Genomic DNA, 19545 nt, shown 5'->3' on the forward strand with positions numbered 1-19545 from the left:
AACCTAACAAAATAAAATTAAATTTAAAATGTAAAAATTTTCTAACCACTGCAAAGTTTAATATGTTATACCTAACTCATGTTTAAAAGCCATTAAAATATTTTGAATGTTAGAGAAGTATAAAATATTAAAACCAATAAATGCAGCTGAAGCTTCAGGAGATGTAATGCCTCTAATGCACATATTAAAAGAAATATATATCTGAAAAATCACCTAATTTTATATTAAGAAAACAGAAAAAGTAGCATATGAAAGAAAAAAAAAACAAAAAGGATATAATTTAAAAAGTGAAGAAATCATCCCCCAGTTAAATGGTTTCATTTATAAATTCTGAATATCTATTGAAAAATAGCGTCAGTCTTAACACAAAGTATTCATCATGTTAGAAATAGATAAAATACTTCATGCAGACATTCTAAAGTTATAATAACTTTGATACAACAATTGAAAAGAGCAGTAAGAGTAAGAAAAACTTTACAAACTGTTCTGAGAATTAGTGTACAAATCTCCTACACAAAACATAAACAAATTGATTCCTGACATATATAAAAATAATAAAACAATTTGACCATCTCAGATTTATTCTGAGAATTCTATAGTAGTTTAGTACTCAAATATAAATTTAAAAATATATGATCATATTATATATTAGTCAGAATGACAAAATACTTAAGAAAATCAAATTATGAGACAGAATAGTTTATTTTGGCTTATGGCTTCAAAATCTTAAGATCATGACTGTAGCAGAGTTCTCCATATAATGTCAGCCAGCAAGCAAAGAGAGAGCAGAAAGTCCTATTGCCCCAGGCCCTCAGGGGAACATCCTAAGGACCCACCCTTCTTCCCACTAAGTCTCACCTCTAAAAGGTTCTCCCAAGAGCAGGAAGATTGGGAACTAAGTAAGTGTTCAGCTTCGGGGACTTTTGGGAAGGGCACTGAGGCCCTTTAATATCCTCATCATAGCAATGATACTTAAAGAAAACAATGAGGTAACGATATATCAGTTAATGATAAAGGAAAAAGCATTAAATAAATTTAATATATATATTTTAATATACAAATTATCATCAAATGAGAACTAGAAGGAAACTTACTTATTAACATAAAAATAAATCATGGTGGAATAGTGAGTATTTTCCCTTCAAATATAAATGAAAAGTGGGAATCCTTTCTATTGGCCAGTGGCTGGAGGTCCAAGGCAGTGGAGTAAAAGAAGAAACTTATTTGAAAAGCACAGTGAATGCAACGGAAGAAATAAAATTCATTATGTGCCCATAAAATGGCTGTGGACAAAGAAAAACCCCAAGCAAATCTAGAGATCTGCTTGGTTGAATAATATGGCAATTTCTGCAACTCTGCATGATTGGAGCTTTCACAATAAAAATTACTGAAAACCTCCTTTAAAGATGATTGCAAGACAAGCAAGTCAATTAGACATAGTGAATAAATCCAAAAGTTTTTACTGTTTCTCTACTATGCAAATGCTCATTTATTTTCCAAAGTTTAATTGGTTAAGGAGTGATTTCTTCCTACCTCAGAATACCGTAGAAAGGTAAGCACCCATACTGGGCAAGAGGCCACATACATAAGTCAAAGTTTGTACTCATGGTGCTACTGTCATGTTGAGTAGAGAGACCCCGGGTCACACGAGGACACCCTCTGAGGGAAAATGAGGCAAGAAGTCATTAGTAAATCATCACATGTCTCTGATCCAAAAGTCTCATATGTATTTTCAAATTACATGTATAATCCTATATAAATGTGTAACCATAGATCTAAACCATGGCATTACTTGAATCAGTAAGTGAATTTATCAAGATCATTGATATGATAAATTTGAAATACCAGAAATATTCACATAGAAATAGTTATATTTCTATATAGCAATAATAGATATCTGGAAACTGAATGTTAAGAATCAAGCATCAAAATTATTAAATGTATCTTTCAAAAAATATGAAAACCATTCTGGAATAAAAACTATAAACAATTTCTGGGGCTGGGGACTTAGCTCAGTGGCACAGCACCTGCCTGGCAAGTGCAGGGTCATGAGTTCGATTCCTGGTACTAGAAGAAAAACAAACAAACAAACAAAAATTCAAAACTATGAACAATTTCTGAAATAAATAGTATAAGATCCAAATAAATAAATAGTAATATAACATGTTTTGAAAGTTTCAATGTATTAAATAATTAAATTTTCTCGTACTCAATCATGGATGCACTGCATTCTTGCTCAAAATTCAAGCAGCTTTGATCAAGCTGGATTTGACAAGCTGATTCTCAAAATTATACAAACATTCAAAAATCAGAATAGTCTAGGCAACCTTGAAGAACAAGAAGAAAAAGAGTATTTTACTGTAATATACCAAAAATACAGATATCTACAAATGACATAAATGGATAGTAGAATTGCAAGCATCTAAAAGGATCAATGAAAATTGGAACGGATCATACAATAGAAGTAAAAAATCTGTCTCTGAAAATTAACCCAGTTTTGAATGCAATCTCTACCGTATATTGACTTTGTTACATTAAGTGACTTTCTAATTTTCCTTTACCTCAATTTTATTTCTCATAAAATGGCAGTGACACTAGTAGCTATCCTATTGAGTTCTTGGAAGGCCAAAATGAATTAAATAATGTAAGATGTTCGAGAGTCGTGTCTTGAACATACCTAAAATACAATAAATATTCAGTGCTATTACTCAGGAGAAGAAGAAATAAGTGACGTCTGAGCAAAAGGGAGTGGAGGGAGTTTACCTCCCTGCGAACACAGTGGCCAAGCGAGGCGGAGGGAAAGTGATGTATTGGAGGAGGAGACACCTGGTGATGATGGTCTTGATCATGCTGAACGTTCCGGAAGTTCATAGTACCCTAACTAGAAGCCAGTGCAGAGATTTAAACAACAGGGTCACACAATCAGAGGCGCATTTGAGAAAGTTGTCTGTCTTCCATGCGGTGAGAAAAATGTGGTTGTGAAAAGCTGAAAAGACAGACTAGCTACAGCATCATGTGAGTCAGTATGCCAGGGGCGTGGTCTGGTGTTATTCTGTGGAAGATGTGAAAATTGATTTGAATCATTTGTATCTTCTTCCTGTGAGCCTCGCAGAAACGGATGACAAGCATCCCATTTATCTTTCAACATGATCCCAGTGCGTGGGTGCTGCTTAGTATACACTTGAAGAGAAAAATATACCTAGAATTAGAGTAATCTCTACTCTATTAAAAAAAAGATTTGAATATGTGCCTGTCTGACTAAAAACCTCTTTTTTCAGTTGCTTTTGTTTTGAAATTGCCTCCTCTCAGTCAGTGAATTAAAAATGTTTCAATCGGGGCTGGGGATTTAGCTCAGCGGCACAGCGCTTGCCTGGCAAGACATGAGTTCGATTCGCGGTACCAGAAAAAAAAAACCAAAAAAGTAAAAATTAAAAAAAAATAAATATTTCAATCACATAACTGATTTGTTTGTTATTATGTTGTCTTATACATTTTATTTATTCTACATCATACAAAAGATTTTCTTCCAATTATAATGAATTAAGAAAACAATTCCTCTACCATGTATACTGACATTACAATTGTGGTGATAGTTTATAACCTTAAAATGTGGTAGCTATGATCAATGTGTCCTAGAAGATACATATGTATTTCTAACTACAGGTGCTAATGTGAGAGCCTGCAAAGTACCATCAATAATTGACAGTCATTAATTCAAGTTATTAAAACTTTTTGTTTTCATGCTAGGGAACAATTAAGATTGAAGCCAATAGTACAGTGAATATGACTTCTCCCTTGTTAATCTGTTGCCCTCTCAGTTTATTTTTTTTTTCACCCACTCAGTTTAAACAGTGTTGTGGTCTCTGTAACATACATTTTCACTTTAACTGAATTCCTCCTGTAGTCTTTTTTTCTTCTGCATAACAGGACTTTATCTCACTCTCCTTAATTAAATCAATAACTGACTTTTTACTTTCCACCCAAAATATTGACCAACTCTGAAGGACAGCTGAGTGTTTGGGGAAAGATAAATTATACACTGCACAGCTTTGGAGCAAAAGACATTTTCTTTTTGGCTCTTTTACCCTTAACCTTTTCCCCCTCCTTTCTGTGTTTTTGTTTTTTCTCCTTTCCCTAATCACTCAGTAAAAGAGTTTATCTGTATTTTAGAGGTGACAGGATGTAGCCAGAGCAAGGTATGGTGAGTAAGCACCTTCCAAGAGGGTTTTCTAGTTACTGAAAGATCCGACAGGGAATTGTGGAATATAATCAGGCAAACTGCTGATAACCTGGAGGAATGATTGTAAACTGACCACAGGCTACAGTTCTAAGTCTTAAATACTTTAGCTAAATGCTACAAGGAGAAGTAGCAAGGATACAAACCCCTGCACACTTCATGCTTTCCTTTTGAAATCTCAGGGACACCTACTTTGCCCACCTGTAGAAGCCTTCATCTAAGCAGGAGCAATAGTTTTTAAAAATGATGTTTGGGGATTACAGTACAGACCCAAATATTGAAAAAAAGTGATATTTTTCTTACACATACTAAGCAGAATAAATGATGCATTTTCTGTGCTACAAAAATGATTAAATACCCAATATTACATAATTATCTTTTGATTTTGATATATACAACATGATAAACAATCTGATATGTCAGAATCATTTCCATTAATCATACTGCAGAGCAATTGTTATCAATTGAGTTTGTTTATAATGATAAAGTCTTTTACTTTTAAATAATATGATGCAATTTTTAAATACAGTGAGTCTGAAAATGCATAAGTTGTTTAGTTACTATTCAGGAAGGAACTGTACTATGATTTGTGTATTATGGGAAGAAAAATTAAAATATTATCATCTATTTGTGCTCTGGTTCAAAGTTCAGGAAAGCAGATAAGAGCTGGGAAAATATATAAAATTTGTTTTTAAGTTGGATATAAGAACATATATACACTCATTCAATACATGATTTGTTGCCTTTTTTCTACCTTAGCCATCACTGCAAACAAACATATTTCATCTAGTTATCTTTATTGTGCCCTGACATAACTTCCCATTCTGAGAATAAAAGAAGACACTCTGATAAAAGTAATTAAGAATCTGGCAAACAACAATATGAATTCCAATAGAAACATCAGTCACGGAGGTAAGGTCCTGAGGACTTTGTTCCAAATGCACGGCTGCTTTGAGCACATGGGTGCTATATATACTTGTAAAACTTTTTCTGTGTTGATAAACCTTACTTGTTTACCTAGACCATTTTAAATTAAGACTCTGTTGGCTATGGTATTAATAGGACAAACAGGTTGACGATTAGCATAAATTTTTGGCCGGGTAGTGACAAGTGACCCAGTCTTGTCAGTATAAAATATGTGCCTGTGACACAACAGTTCATTAAACATTTCAGAACCACAAAAATCCAAAAATTGATGAAGTATGTATTAAGGTAATTTAGCCTACATTCTGCTTCTAAAATAAAAATATTGCACCACTAAGATATATTCAAATCTGGTTGGACCACATTCAGTAGACTATTATACTTCCATGATGATATCCTATTATGATTCTTGAAAGAAATAAAGCTTCAAAAATAAGAAAACTTTGCAGGGTTCCAGCCAAATAAAGCCTTGATATTACTGTACTTTAGAATGTGGAAATTTAAATTAATAAGAGTAATAAAGGGAAAAGACAGATTTTCTACTGGCCTTCAGTATGTAAACATTTTGTGGTATTCCAGGAGGCCTTTTGGCTGATTTTAACAAGAAAGAAACTAGGCAATTAATATGAAGGGTTTCAGTTTTAAGAGGAATTATTTTGGAATGTTTTTATGGGTAGAATTTAGTTTCATAGGAAAAAAATAATCCTTCTGTAGGGCATTTTCATTAGAGAAATCTAAAACTTTAATCTTAGGGTTTTAGTCTATGTGCAATATGTATAATTGAACTTGTATTCTTATACAATGTATATATTATGTAAAGAAGGAGCATAATACATATATATAGTATATATAGATAGATAGATAGATATAGATATAGATGTAGTATTTAATGATCTAAAAGTCAATTTCCTAAATTTCCCACTCTTTCAACACCCCTCTAGTGAAACTTATGATTTGGCTATTTTCTTTCTGGATTTACCAGATGATTTGAGTTCTCTCATTTGTCATGTTTGAAGAAACATAATTTATTCACCCCATAAAATAAAATGAAAAAATTTTCAAAGGAATTTTCTTTGAATTTCATCAAAAAAAAGTGAGAGTGTAATAGTGACTTTTAAGAAACTGTTCGCTGTGCTTATGAACATGAGTTTGAATGGAAAGCAGGGTGGATACTTTTAAAAATATTACTATTTGAACTTAAAATTAAATACACAGACTTCTCTTTCATTTTGTGTGAATACCTTCACAAGTTGTGATCTTCATTTAGAAAGTAGGAAAATTATAGCAGAAGTAAACAAGAAATTATGTAAACCAAGAAAAATGCAAACTATAACAAAAAATCAAGTAAATATTTCTATCCTTTAGAAACCTACATGATATGGAATCAGTGGAATTTGTTCACATTATTAGGATAATTATTCCTTTAAATTTTTATTTTTTCACATATTCCCATTTACAAATGTTTTTTATCAATGTACCTTCACAACTGAAATTATCATAATGCCAAGGTCAATATCACTATTACATTTTCTCAGAAGTGAACATGCAGTATGAATCTGTCCCATAAGTTCAGATGATTCTTCTCTCCAACACCAGCCTTCTGCAACTGAGTTTTGATCAGTCTGCTCAACTGGTGCATCATGGGAAAATTTATAATTTTATTTTTTGTTTCTTCCTTTCCCATATCTTCATCAGAACATAATAAAGAACAAACTAAACCATTAACTGATTGCCATGCACATTTTTTCTGATAGCTTGTAATTTAAAAATTTCACAGGTACCGTCATCTACTTCAAGAATTTATAATTCCAAGGAAGGACAAAAGAGAACAAAAAAAGAACCAACTTTAAATGTTTTATTTGACATAGGTAACCATTTTGCCAATGTTACAACAATTTGACAAGCAAGTTTGTTTTTCTTTAGCATCATCATCACCATTCCTTTTTCTGTACAGTTTCTTAGGGATTGCCAAACTTCCTGGAATACATGGTTAGAGATTAAAAGATAGCCTACAGAACCACAAGTCCATATAGGATCAAAGCACTTTGTCTTAAGAAACTTATGCTTTGGCTTTTTGCCTCTCTAAACACCAGTTTATTACTTCAGTTCACCCCAAGGTTAGTCATACAGCAGACCACTCTGCACTTGCCCACTTTTTCCCTTGTCCTCCACATGAATTCCTGTGCAGATATCCTTCTTTTGTTCTTTATTGTTCTTCCTGGATCCAGCAACAAAAAGCCACAGAAGCTTTAGTTGAGAGTTGGCTTTTTGAGATTCTCTCACACTGATGAGCCTTGGTAAGAGCAGTCCCTCTGGGCTTTCTTAGAGTTTGAATTTGGGGTGTGCTGTCTGCCACAGTTTTAAACTATGACAAATTTCTCAATATCTTATGTAGTTCTATGCAATCAAAAAGTATCTGTTAGATTATTTGGCATTTATCTATGTGTTCTAGATAAGCTGGAGTGTTAGAATATGCTACACCAGAATTAATATAACTTGGGCATCTGAGTAAATTTGGAAAATCTTTAACCACAGAAATTAAGTTTGGATAAAAATTATCATGTGCACACATTTTTAAAAGTATCATTAAATTATGAGTTGCTGGTTTGAAATTTCCTTAAGCTAGAACTAGATGTCCCATGCAATCTAACTATTTCCCTTTTGGGTATTTTTCCAGAAGAACTATAAACATCAAACTATGGTCATATATGTGCTCTCATGTTTATAGCTGCTCAGTTTGTAATAGCCAAATCATGAAAACAACTCAAATGACCATCAACTGAGGAATGGATAAAAAATATGTAATATTTTTGCATAATAGAATATTACTCAGCCATAAAAAAGATAAACTTGAGTCTTTCATAGGTAAATAGATGCAACTAGAGCCCTTACTAATAAGTGAAATACATCAGACCCACATGTATAAATACTGTATTGTCTTACTAGTGTAGGAATCTAAAAGAGTGAATAAAATATGAAAGGTATAATAGATATTGTGAAAGGGAAAGAAATTGCTTAAAGGGTGGGGACAACTGGGATGAGGGAAAAAGAAAGAAAGGGAAAATATGAACACACACACACACACATACACACACGGGATAGCTGAGAGTCATACTAGTGACTTCTATTGCTCTATTGAAAGGAACAGTTAATGTTTAATTGATCAATCTTACATGCCTCTCTTTGTTTAACTGAGTAACCAATTTGAAGATAACAATATGTAATACAATAACCATTATTAATTTTCTATCACTTTGTCTGAAATTCTGTATTGCTTTCTATTGTTTTGGTGTTGTTTTGTTTATGTCTGTTTGTTTTTCAATGTGTTTTTGTTCTTTATCTTTAAAAATAAAAAGTACATGTACATTAAATTATCATTTCAAACATGAGACCATTATGCAATGAAAATGTGAAGGAGGCCATGTTATTATATATAAATGAATGGTAAATAAAAACATAAAGATAACACACTGCATGTGTCAGTAAATTCCCAAACATTTTCATCAAATAATGTGCATTCTCTTTGTTAAAACCAAAGTTAAAGAAAGTTCTACTATTCTGAAAGAAATGTGGATTGGGCCCCAAAAAAATCTAATAATAGTTCTTTAGACGTGAAAAGCTATAATAATTCAATTTCTTTCTATGCTTTAAAAAATAACTTCTGCCAGTATAAGATTATACACCTTTTTTTTTTTCCTTGCTAGTAATAGTGTGACTCACTGCTACTAAGATTGTCTTTTATATTCATCAAATTTTGTAGGACACCATGGCGTCAAATTGGTTGGTTTCATTTAATGTGACATAAATGATTGGGATAGGCATTTTGTTAAGTATAAATATATTAGTTTGTGTGTATAAAACCAAAAAGCAACAATAAAACAGAGTAAGTTCTAGCAGTTTAAATAATCAATGGTTATTCTGAAAGCATTTCAGAATATTTGTCTCTTGCTTCTTAGTTATGTATCCTATGAAACCTAGTGATACAATTTAGTATGTTCTTTTTTATTATTTTTAAAATCTTTTCTGGATTTTCATGAATATTTTTCTTTATAAAGTAATTCCAGAATAACTATTGTTCTTATACAGAGTGATATTCATAAAAAACATATTTATATAAATTAAGTCTCTGAGATTGATTTAAAGATTCTACAAAATTTTCCCATTGCACAAAATTTAAAGTCTACAAAAGGTGTGTTTATTACATTCTACTTTCCAGTTCATATTTTACATAGTAATTGATCCTTTTTCTGTCATGTGGTAATATTTTTAGAAGAAAACAAATTTCTTTATGTGAAGGACAGATTTCCTTTCGACTGCAGTTCCTATTTAAATGGTTAGGATTCATTTCTACAGACATAGACTCTACTACTATTTATCCTCAGAATACTAGCTAGTTTAAAAAGTCTTATTTAATAAAAACTCAATAAAAAAGTTTCATTATACCTAATTTATTTTCAAATAAAGTTAGAAAGTGGTAATTTATTCATGTTAATTGACAGTGAGGTATTTTCTTATCAGTAGCAAAATGAATTATTAGACAAAATTAAAAAACTCTGGCTCAGTCTCTAATGCCCTAGGGCAAATTGATTGCTCTCAGTAGAGAAATATACGGGATGACTGTTTTGACCATTTAACTTGAAAATTTAGAAACAAGAGTGCTTAAATGTCTCTCTCATTTAAATTTGAAAATCTCATTACTTATAAAAGTTTTCCTTCCAAATGTGTAGCTGTTTCATTTTCTGCAGGCAAAATTCTGTAAATGGAACAAAAACGCTGTATTGCTGGCAACAACTGAGTATTTGAAAGATACATTCATTACTTTCTGTTTTCAAGTATTTCAGTAAGCTAGCCTTTGGTCAGTGAAGGTTTTCAATGAAATAAACTGGATTAATTTTTTTCCTTTCAAACACAAATGCCAAATCCGTGAGAAGCTGATTGGAGAGTCAACCTTTACAATGGGAAGAATCAGAAGGCCAAGAGGTGCTAGGAGAAGATGCTCTATCTGACAACCTACATAGATTGATTAGACATTGGTGGGCAGGCTCATTCTGACATGAGCTGTGAGTGAGCAGTGTACATGACAGTTGCCAGCAGTCTAATCAAGAGACAAAGTCACACAAAGAGCAGGTGCTGGCCACGGAGGCTGGAATTAGCAGGAAGCAAAACTTACACAGGGCATTGTAAGAAAACTTAGGGCATTCTTGAAATTAATTGAAATATAGAAATCGGATATGTAAAAATCAATTTTAATATACTGAGGGAAATATTTTAAATCCACGATAAAATAAATATCTTAAGGATGAGACAACAGAAGTCATTTCAGTAACAGACATCACAAATGTAAGCCAAATGAATTTGGCCACATATAAGCACTTTCAGAGAGAGAATCATAAATTAAAATAAAAAGATTTGTCAACATTTAAAAGGTCTTCTCAATATAATATCTAGTGCCTTTATTTAGGTTGACTATAAATATAATATATAATATATGATGTTTATTTTTAAAGCAAACATTTGAAATCCCAGATAGAAAAAAATTGCCTTCTTCCCTGAATGACAATTTCATACAGAAACAAATTAAATCACTTACAGTTCTATGCAGACACCTACAAGCATTGCCCAGGGATGTATGAAGATAGGTCGGGTACATAGTGAATGTCAGCATCCTCTTGCAGATGCATAGTGATTTGCAAACTGAGACCAAGGAAATTAAAGAAAAGCACCAATGTTGTTTAATAGATCATCTGCATGAGAAGACCTCTTTTTATTCCTTGTTTCATGACTTATTAACCATGGCAATCCATGCAATACTATGTGGTCAAATTCTCTAATATTAAATGGTAATAACTGCAACAATGCACCTGAGATCTGGGCCTAGGAGAAAATAAACACAATGTTCTATGTGTAATTAACAATATCTTAATAAATGAACTGTTTACAAAGACCAGAACAGAGCTATGGGAAAACACTGTGATTAGAAGAAATAGCAATAACCTTATATTAATCCTACAACTAAGTTCCTAGAAAACTGGATTGGGGTACAGTTGAGAAGACAGAAGGTTTCCCTTCTCACAAAATGAAAACTCACTTTTACTGCTCCTTTTCTGAATTTTCTCCTTTTCTTTTCCTTCTCAGTCATTCCCTTGCCAGTTCAGTAGCATTTACTAGGTGGTTATCAAAAGTAACATGCATTGTGCTAATATTCCTCATGGATACCAAGAAATAATCTAAAATAATGGAGTTATTCAAGATAAGAAAATTAAAATGTATTTATGGAATTCTATTTATTTTAAGTAAGCAAATTCCCCAATAGTCTGTAATTAATTTATATTTATTTATAGAGAGGTAAGTGGAAACTAAACTAACTCTCTGGAAGTTCTTTTTAATCAAGCATGATTAGATTTTAAGAAAAATTTTGTTTAATTTTAATTTTTAAAATTTTTATTAGTATATTCTTGTACTAGCTAATGATTACATTCACAGTGGGGAGTTGTGACATATGTATAACTCATTTTAGTTCTTTTACTTTCCCTTCCCCCTTCTCTACCTCTAAGTCTTAATAAATGTTAATGAACAACTTTTCCAGTCTTCTCCTTTTACAAGAAATTATGTATAGAGATGTAAATAAAAAAATTTAGCATACATTCTATTTTCAATAGAACATCAAGTGCCTTTATTCAGGTTGAATGTGAACATAATGTTTATATAATACCTGATATTTATTTTTAAAACAAATATTTGAAAATTTCTTTAACAATGAACCCGGTATAAAACAGAAAATTAAAGCTATTTTGCTTAGGTATCTCTGGATTATTTTACCAAAACTAACAAGTAGCAAAATGATAAATTTTAATGCCTAATCATGGTACTTTTTCTACAATTTAAATTTTTCTTCATGTATTCTGACTGGAGTTTTACAAAAATATCTATAGTAAACATGAATTTTATACAATATCTGAAGAGTGAAAAATTAAGAGGGGACATTTTTATCAACCGTTTAGAATTAAATTATGGATAGATTTCTATGTATATTTGTGTATCTGTATCTGTCTATCTGATTCATCTCCTCATAGCTTGCTTGCATTGGGTTTGAAAATCCATAGCAGCCAGATAAACACCACCTGGTTTTCTCTGGTGGATCATATAAAGAAGCCTCTGTGAAGAGAGGATTGCGCTGAGTCAGTGGTTTGGTTCTGATGGTTAGACTTTATCTAAGAGAAATCTCTGATTTTGTCCAACTGCCTTACAACAGCTGATGCTCACTGTATACAGGTCCAAGTTTGGCAATTCCTCTGCTCCCTGACTATAATCCTGGAACATTTCACTTTGCAAAGGTACAACGTAGATATATAAATGCAGGTAATTCTGTGACTGTCCTCTTAAATTAGATTCATACAGTATTATTATTACAAACAATTGTAAAAGAAGAGCTGAATATGTTGATGAGTAACTTACCTAAATGGCCACAAACCTCATGCATTTGTGAACATCTGTCTTTGAGTATATTCCCCACTGCTTTGCTCCAACTCATGCATTGTAGAAAGACAATTATTGCCCAGTTGAACTTACAATACAGTCACTTGTTCACTCTAATTTCCAATGAACCTCCATCAAATTTCTGGATATTCTTTATTGGTCAAAAGTGTTCTAGCCAGTAAAAGTGATGTCTAACTCTTTAACTACATTGCTTGCCAATTCACTCTAGAACAGGCCAAAGAGAGCAGAATGACAATAGGTTTCTGTGAACTGAAAAAGACTTTCCTTATCATTGTTTAACCAATGATCCTATATGAAAGCTTTTATTTAAATAGACTGTGAATGGAAGAAGGATGCAGAAACAACTACTGAAATGGAATATACTGACTTTGGGGGTAAAGGAAACTCTTCAGAAAGAATACCTCAACCTAAGTAATAGGAAAACATTGATGATCTCTCCTGTTAAGATTCATGGCTGAAATATTCTAAGAAGAAAGATATTCTGAACCATCACTCTCAACCCTTAATAGTGCATATGCTGTTCTTAATTGATAGCTGAGTCTTTTATCATATTGAACATACATTTATTTGATCTCCAGCCATCTTAATCATAATGAGCTCTCAACAGAAACAGTGGATTATGCCTTTCAGACTTCGTATTCCCAACTTAAAACATGCCAGTATCTCCAGATGGTTGCTTCGCAACAACTTCCATGTTCATATCTCAGCCAGTCTGTGAGTTGGATGGATTCTGACTAGCCAAGTAGACAAACACAACATGTTAGACTGAGTGACCTCAGGCAAACATTCTAACATTCAGAGCATTTTCAGGCATTTGAAATGAACTATACTGCCAGATGGTCAGCTTGGAGGTCTTGTGGATTTGTGTCCTAAACTAGTATAGGTCATGCTTGAGAGGCCCTAAAAATTAAAAATATGACTTCTGTTTTAGCCTCAGCTTGCATAATCCCAGGATTGTATCTGTGTGTGTGTGTGTGTGTGTGTGTGTGTGTGTGTGTAGACCGGTTATTGATTTGTGTCCCTATTGGTAACACAAAGGCTTGCATCTTAGATATGGTTGTAGATGTTCAAGTGTTCCAGTAACAAAGTTTTAGGTCAAGTAGCCCTCAGATGAATGCGAAGAGTTCCCCAAACTTAAATTATAATCAGATATCTCAGCAAAGTGGAAGCTTAATTCATTTTTTATGTGTACCCTGTAAGCAACTATCCCTACACTTTAGGTCATCTAATCCAAAAGATAGAATTAAATTTGTCCCTGACATTAGCTAAATTTTTTTTAGTAATACCACATTGACACTGTGAGGCAATAAGGTTAGTTTTAACTTATTAGTTAGAATTACTATGGGAAGAATGATAATGTTGCCCTAGATTACCTCCCTACAGGTTAAAATAAAATTTGGAGAATTGTTAGTCCATTCTGCTTAGTGTAGTTTAATGTCTTGGGAAAGCAAGGAAATTTAGCATGGAAATCTGTTGGAAAAGGCACATACAAAACTTGCTAAGGCAGTTCCGGGTTGTTCACGGAAATTATTCAGCTGATTATGTCCTAGGACATTAAAGACTTGGGTGCCATCAGTACTCACATCAGCTTCAACTTGCTGTTGGAGGCCTGTCAACAGTAGCCTTAATTGGATGTAACTTGGCAGACATGATCTCAGTCTTTCGAGGCGAGATTAACAGGGAGTGAGTAATAAAGCCACATGCTCATGGGAAACTTTATCAGAAATCAAAACAAAATAAAACTGAAGGATCCATCTAGTTAAGACTTTCAGACTTCAAATACACTTTTTGTAAGATGGTGACTATCTCTTTGTAAATCTTTTCATGTATGATCATACGTTATGCATGGAATTCTAGTTTATAGTATCTTCTTTAACTGTGATACTGATAACTGATATCCTCTTTCAGAGAAGGGGGTAAACATACTCCTCATTAAATAAGCTAAATTTTCTATTCTCCATATTCCTGTCCTATAACAGTCCAGCATATGAGGTTAATTCCATCTGTGCCCATGCTTACTGGCTCTGCAGGTGTTGGGGACTAGCAGAACTAATGACAAGATGCTCATACTCATGTTGCTTTCTGTGCTATTAATAATTAAGTCCCTGGTCTCTCTGTGACCAGGGGTTTCCTGTCTTCTATCAAAATCAATGAAAATATGCAAACCTAATATATGAGTGGGCAGTGGGTAAAGTCATAGATATTTCAGATTTCTTGACACACTTGTATAATTTACAGACTATGCAGTTATCTAGAAAACAATGTGACTAATTCAAAGTAGTCACATTGAAAATCCCATATATGTAATATTTAACTATAAGACTGCAACTTTTACATACCTCAAAACCCTAGATCCAATAGTCACAAATAATAAAAAGTATAAAAAAGCATATTGTACCTTTACAAGGTGGCACATTACTTAGTCATTTCGTTAACACCGAGTGTTGGTAATATAGTTAATCTTTCTTGAAGCTACTTCATGTAATAATAGAAGCTTTTCTCTATTTAAACTATAGCTAATGAGTCCCAAGAAAGGGATAAAGTTGGTATTTATATAGTTCTAGTAAAATTAAGGTCAACTTTGCAGCCCATCAAGGATTCATTAGTAATGGGCTTTTACCCTCTAGGAGAAATCTTCACTGCCTCAGATCTATTATGAAACTTATTAGTAGCAGATCCTATGAATAAAGTTGCATTACCTTTATTTGGAGTACATTCTTCTTTACCTCTCCACAATTCACAAATTTTGTTTTGTACAAGTTATCACTTTTCTTGGTCCAATGCCAGTTTCTACAGTAATGAAAATATTTCAGATTAAATGCCACAGCAGAGGCAGGATTCCTGAAGAAATGATAGTGACTATTTTTCTAGTAGGTATATAACAGAGTTCATAACAAAGGGATGTGTTTTCAGAACTTCAACAATATAATCAGAGGTATGGAAAGGGTGAATATAACTTTAGCCTTTCAATTGTCTAGGAAGAAAATAAAGGAAGGTTTCAATTTTTTTTTTTCCTAAGTTAATGTTTAGGAAACATTTACTTACTTAAACATTGGCTTTCCTTGACAGCAATTTCAAAATTTTGGAACTATAAAACACACATTTTGACTTCGTATTTTGGTTCAACATTTTGAAATATAACTTCTAAGGAAACAATGTTGACTTTTTCAAATTCATAAGTCTTCATTTTAGAAAGGTCTGGGTGGTTTTATGCCCAGAGACTCCACTGACAGGGTTTTTCAATTTCTCTACATGAGGCTGTGGGACAAAGAAAGGTACCGAAGGGCAAAACAAAGAGAAGCGTCAACAGCCATGTTGAGTTGGATACCATGGCACACAGAAGATTTTCTATGGGTATCCAAAATCATAAATAATGAAAAGACAAAATAACCATCACAACAACAAAAGCAAGCTGATACCACTATCACAAAACCACTACCAGCCACACCCATAGTTGTCTTCTTTGCTGCAAGTCAGAAGTTTAAATGAAGAGTGACATTTACCAACAAACTGTGGAACTGAAGCAATATCACAGTTAAGATGGAAAAGCCTTTGCCAGGAAAGACGGAAGGAATAAAGATGTTGTAAACCGGTTGAGGTGGGCTTGTTGACAATTCAGAATTTAAACAGTCATAAAACAGGAGTATCTCTGCTTCTTAGGGGAAGCCTTAAAGAGACTCATAAGTGGGCACACTTAGCCTTGCCCTGCCCTCCGCTGAGCTCAGCAAAAGTACCCTGAGTATAATAACCAGTTTTTCCCACTTCATTCGACAGACAAAATCTGTTTTCTCTCTTATCTTGACAAGGACACTTATGATTAAAAGGAAATTTCAAATAAGAATGTGAGGCAAAATAAAATAACAAAAAGTCATTAAACATGGTTTGTTTACTGTTTTGAGACGTTAAAACACAAACATTTTAAACTAAAAACAGTAAGTTCTCTGCAACTTCAAATATATATATATATGATCTTTATATATATGATCTTTATATATATATGATCTTTTTGTTTGTTTGTTTGTTTTTGAGACAAGGTGTTCTTATGTAGTTCAGACTGGTCTTTAATTTATTATGTAGCTGCAGGCTGGCCCTGAACTTGCTGCAAACTTCCTACCTCAGCCTCCCAAGTGCTGATATTACAAGCATGTGTCACGCTGTCCAGCTTCAATTATATACATTTTTTTGCGGTTTCATTTTTTCTAACTTTTCATTTTTTGTTTCTGAATAATGAAGTGCTTCCATTTAACTATTTTTAACTTATTAGTTTTTACTTGTTTCATTTTCAATCAATATGTTGTTAAGCAAATTCATTGTCTTATTCTTTCATACTTTTAATAAATATTTACCACATTCATTTACAAAACTTACAGTATTTTTTAATATTATGATGCTAAAATTGCTCATTTCAAGTTGTTGGCCTTCCCTTTTTCCCTCTACCAGCTAAATAACTTCCTTTTTTTTCTTAAGGGAAACAGATACGAAAGCTTGTTTTCGTTCTTTCTCTTTTTTGTTTTTTAGAAAGACAGGGTCTTGCTCTGCAGTTCAGGCTGGCATTGAACTCACTTTGTAGCCCAGGCTGGTCTCTAACTCACAACAATCCTCCTGCCTCAGCCTCTCAAGTGCTGGGACTACAGGGGTGTGCTGCACGCTGGTCTCTTTTCTTTTTAATTTAAAGTCTTTTGGAATCTTCCACCATATATCTGATTTTGCAACTACAATATTTCTCTCTCATTCATTTGTATTAAGGCATAAATGACAAAACATTACAAATTATACATATATAATTTATTCACCTCATTACCAACATTGCAAACATTACAAATTATATATATATATATAATTTTATTCACCTCAGACATTTATTATTGTGTGTGATGGGAACATGTAAGATCTACTTTCTCAATTTTCCGATACATAATAGGGTATTTTTAGATTTGCTGTATAATAGATCTCTTGAATAGATGTCCATAATTTATTTATCCTAATAATTGAATCTTGTAGCTTTCAAGCAACACTCTCCCCTTTTCTGCACACTATTCCTCAGTACCAGAGCTGACCCCTGCAACCACCACTTTCCAATTTGCCTCTATGAGTTTAACATATTTAGATGCCACAAATAAGTGAGATTAAGCATTATTTCTCTTTCTCTGTTTGGCATATTTCATTTAGCATAAAGTTCTCTGGATTCATGTATTCTTTCTGGAATGTCAATATTATATCCTTTTATAAAGTGGACTAAAACTCTATTGTGTGCATATTATGCTTTCTTTATTCACTCACCTGTTAGGAGACCTTTGCATAGATTCTATACTTTGTGTATCTCTACTGATAAGGTTCTCCATCCATTCTGCTTATTGGGGCTTTGCTATATGGAAGCTTCTTAGCTTGATGCAATCTCATTTTTCTCTCTTTTTGAGTTGCTTCTGAGGTACTGGTGACCTCATGTGGCCTTCACAGTGCGACTTCCCCCTGCTTTTTAAGTTTTCTTTTTGTTTGTTTGTTTGTTTGTTTGTTTTCATTTAGGAGCTCCCAAAGTCACTACACTTCCCAGGCCATGCTAGACAATGATCAACTTGCCTTAAACCCCCTGCCATGTGCTGGGATTACAGGCAAGCATCACCGTACCTTGCTTTTGTTATTATTTTTGAAATTTGGGGCTTTATAAAACCTCTGCAAAGACTGAAGTAAAGAAGCTGTTTTTATATGCTTTATTCTGGTGGTTTTATGTTAAAGACTTTAACCCATCCAAGATCTACTTTATTATTTGTGGTGAGATAAAATCCCAGATTCATTCTTTATGTGAGCATTGTCTCAGTGTCACTTATTGAAGGAACTATACTTTCCCTATTATGTTATCTTGCCACCTTCACCAAAGAGCGATTGATCAGAAGTACCACGATTCATTTATGGGCGCATGATTTGTTCCATTGCTCTATAATGTTGTTCATTTCATTCAGTTTTATGTGTATTTTGGCATCAAGTAATATAATACATATTGTTATTTTTTTGCTCAAGATTGTTTTATTGCTTGTTGCTTTATGGCTTCTTCTGTGATTCACTAAAATTTTATGCTGTTTCTGCCTCCGTGAAAATGTCATTAGAGTTTTGATAAAGATTATATCTGATGTACATACTCTTTTGAGCATATGGACATTTTGATATCATTATTTTTCTGATTCATAAACACAGAATATATTTTCATTTCTCTGTATCTTTGTATCTTCTTCAGTTTTTTTCATCGGTGTTGAATTTAGCACATGCTGGTCATTTATTTTGTTCAGTGTGTCCCTAAATATTGAATTTTTGATGATGCTGTAAAGGGAATTTGTTCTTGGTATTTTAAAAGCTAGTTCATCTTAAGTGGAATTTTTTTACTTTATGTTGATTTTGCATCTTTCTACTCAATTCATTTTTTACTGAATCTATTTATTCTAACATTTTTAGTGAATTCATTTTATATACATTTATATAATATACAATATATATATGACTGTGCCCCCTTAAAAAGGCTTTAATTATCATTCTTTCTTTCTAATTTATGTAACATTTATTTCCTTTTCTTACCCAACGGCGGCTCTGGCTAGGATTTCTCATACTATGTTGAATATAAGTGGTTTGAGGGAGGAAACTTGCCATTTTCCTGACCAATAAGTTAAAAACTTTTAAAATTTCACAATTGATGAAATTTTGAGACTGATGTTAGCTGTAGGCTTGTGGTACATGGCCTCCATTGTGTGTAAGCATGTTCCTTCTAATTCCTTCTATAACGATTGTGTTAAGAATTCCTATTCTGAAAGGATATTAAATTTTGTCAAATATTCTTTCTACATCTATGGGGAAGGTCATATTCATTTTGTCTGTCCTTTTGTGTATGTAGTGGACAACAT

The sequence above is a fragment of the Chinchilla lanigera genome, unplaced genomic scaffold (assembly GCF_000276665.1).
Source record: "Chinchilla lanigera isolate Chin_1 unplaced genomic scaffold, ChiLan1.0 scaffold00003, whole genome shotgun sequence".
Taxonomy (NCBI): Eukaryota; Metazoa; Chordata; class Mammalia; order Rodentia; family Chinchillidae; genus Chinchilla; species Chinchilla lanigera.